Raw genomic sequence first — 2,651 nt, forward strand, 5'->3', positions numbered from 1 at the left:
CACATCTTTGGACTGTGGGAGGAAACCGGAGCACCCGGAGGAAACCCACGCAGACACGGGGAGAACGTGCAAACTCCACACAGTCAGTCGCCTGAGGCGGGAATTGAACACAGGTCTACTGGCGCTGTGAGGCAGCAGTGCTAACCACTGTGCCACCGTGCCGCCCGAGTCGGGTTATAACAATCCATATGTACAACCCCCATGTCCCAGCAGCGGATGTCCTGACCTTCCTGAGAAGATACGTCCCGGTCGAGGGAGAAAGCACCGATATGGTCGATCCTTTCGGGATATGGACCAGCAAACGACAGGTCAGGGTAACCCTGAGGGTCAATGCCAGTGGGAACATCCTCCACCACCCTCCAGCTTTGCCATCGTAGGAAGCAGAGCTTACCTGACATATGCAGGGCAGCCGAGAGTGTGCCAAACCTGCGGGAGGTCAGGCCACATGGCGGCGGATTGTAAGGTGACCGTCTGTCGAAACTGCAAGAAGGAAGGCCACCTGACCAAGGAATGTAAGGAGGCCAAGAACTGTAATCTGTGCGGAGAGGCGCGCCACATGTACAAGGCCTGCCCAAGACGAGGGGTCGCCACCTATGCGCAGATGGCCGGTGGAGGCAACACGAGCCGTGGAACGCCTAAGACAAGCAAGGTACCACAAAACAGCACGGGAACAGTGTCTGGAGGCACCCAGAAGGAAGGGCAGGCTGTAGCGGAGCAGACAGCAGACAGCGGGGAGATGCAGCAGCCGATCCAAGCTCCTTCCAGACAGACGGAGGAAATGGAAGAGGAGGGAACATAGGAGGCAGACAATTGGATTACTGTCTAAAGCAGGTAGAGGAAACCTCTCAAGGGCCCCAAAGCCACCCAGCGAAGGGGGAAGCGACACCTACACGATGAGGATACAGGCAGCTCTTCCGACGGTGAGGGCGGGCGCAAGGAGGGTCGTCACCAGAGGAAGAGACAGAGCGCCGCGGGAAAAAAGGAGGGCAGCACCGCCCAAGCAGGAAAAGGCGATCTCTCTGAGGGGATGGGTAAAGACCTCCCCCCACCCAGTGAGAACCAAGAGGTACCCACCGGCCCACAGCTCCAAGTAACTGGGAGCAGCGGTCCTATGACAGCCCCGCTGTCAGATGGAGAACTGGACTGTGCAGACCCTGGGCCCGTCCCGAAGACACCAGAGCGGGAAAATGGCCCCAGCGTGGAGCCAGACAGCTACCTCAGCCCTGGGAGGGTCCAGCAGTTTGCCGTCACCACGGGGATGCACACAGCTACCCCAGAGAGACAAGACCAGCAGCAAATGGACACTGGTAACCTCATAAACTATTAAAATGGAGATAAGAATTGCCAGCATCAATGTGCGTAGCATCAAATCGGCTACGTGATGTGTTTCTACAATGGCCTTCCTAGCAAACGTTAAAGCCGACGTCCTGTTTCTGCAGGAGTGTGGGATACCGCACCTCAGCAGCTACAGGAGATGGTCGAGCTTGTGGGCCCATGGGCCGTCAGTTTGGTTGGGGGGCAACGATAGCCACGCCTCCGGCCTGGGTATTTTGTTATGAGGAGGCAACTTCACCAAGGAGGTGGTGGGCGGGTGCCTCCTCGTCACCAACGTCATGTAGAGGAATGCTCCCCTGAGACTGACTAATGTGTACGCCCCAGTGGGTAAGGGTGAACGGTTGGCCGTCCTGCAGCAGCTTCCACTGTTGCTGGCTACGTCCAGGTCGGTCATTCTGGCCGGAGACTTCAACTGTATCATTGATGCAGATGGACGATCCGGCAGGGGGGACAGTAAACTGGACGCCATGTCCAGAGCCCTGATGGACACGGTAAAAGATGCCAAGCTGCACGACGTCTTCAGCACCCCTGCAGATGGAGCGCAGCATTGATACACCTGGTCACGGCAGACGGGTCCTGATCGTTCTCGGTCAGATCCACCGACGTCAAGCCGGTGTTCTTCTCTGACCACTGCCTCCTGCTGGCCGACTGTCACCTACAGGATGAGCAGCGGGCTGGTAAGGGAACGTGGAAGCTGAACACTAAGCTGTTAACATCGAGGAGCTCAAGAGTGACTACGCAGATTGGAGGACTGTGAAGCCCCTCTTTGCGTCCCCAGCGGACTGATGGGAAACAGTAAAAGGGAACATCATCCTCAAAGGTGTTCAGGAGGCGAGAGAGAGGTGGGGAAAACTGTCCCAACTTCAGGAAAGTATGCAGAACCTGCTCCTGCTGCACATGTTGGGGGTCGATGTCATGGAGGACCTCTAGGAGGTGAAGGGCCAGCAAGTCTTGTTCTTTGCCTCAGAGACCTCCAAGATAATCTTCCGGTCCAAGGTCCACTCGTTGGAGCAGGATGAGACGTGCTGGCGTTTCTTCTTCCAGAAGGTGCACAAAGAGAGCTCTGTGCTCAGCAGCCTGAAGGAAGAAGATGGCTCAATAACGTCATCTCAGGTTGATGTCAGGAGGATCAGCAAATCCTTCTATGACAGTCTGTATGACGCGAAGCCAACCGTCAGCGTGGCCTCCCAGTCATTCCTGTCCTCTATCACGGAGGTCTTAGACGACAGAACACGGGAGAGGCTGGACCAGCTGCTATCTCTGGACGAGCTGACAAAGGCCCTCGAGTCCTTCGAAAAGAATAAAACTCCCGGAAG

Source organism: Chiloscyllium plagiosum, chromosome 4 (genome assembly GCF_004010195.1).
Source record: "Chiloscyllium plagiosum isolate BGI_BamShark_2017 chromosome 4, ASM401019v2, whole genome shotgun sequence".
Classification (NCBI taxonomy): domain Eukaryota; kingdom Metazoa; phylum Chordata; class Chondrichthyes; order Orectolobiformes; family Hemiscylliidae; genus Chiloscyllium; species Chiloscyllium plagiosum.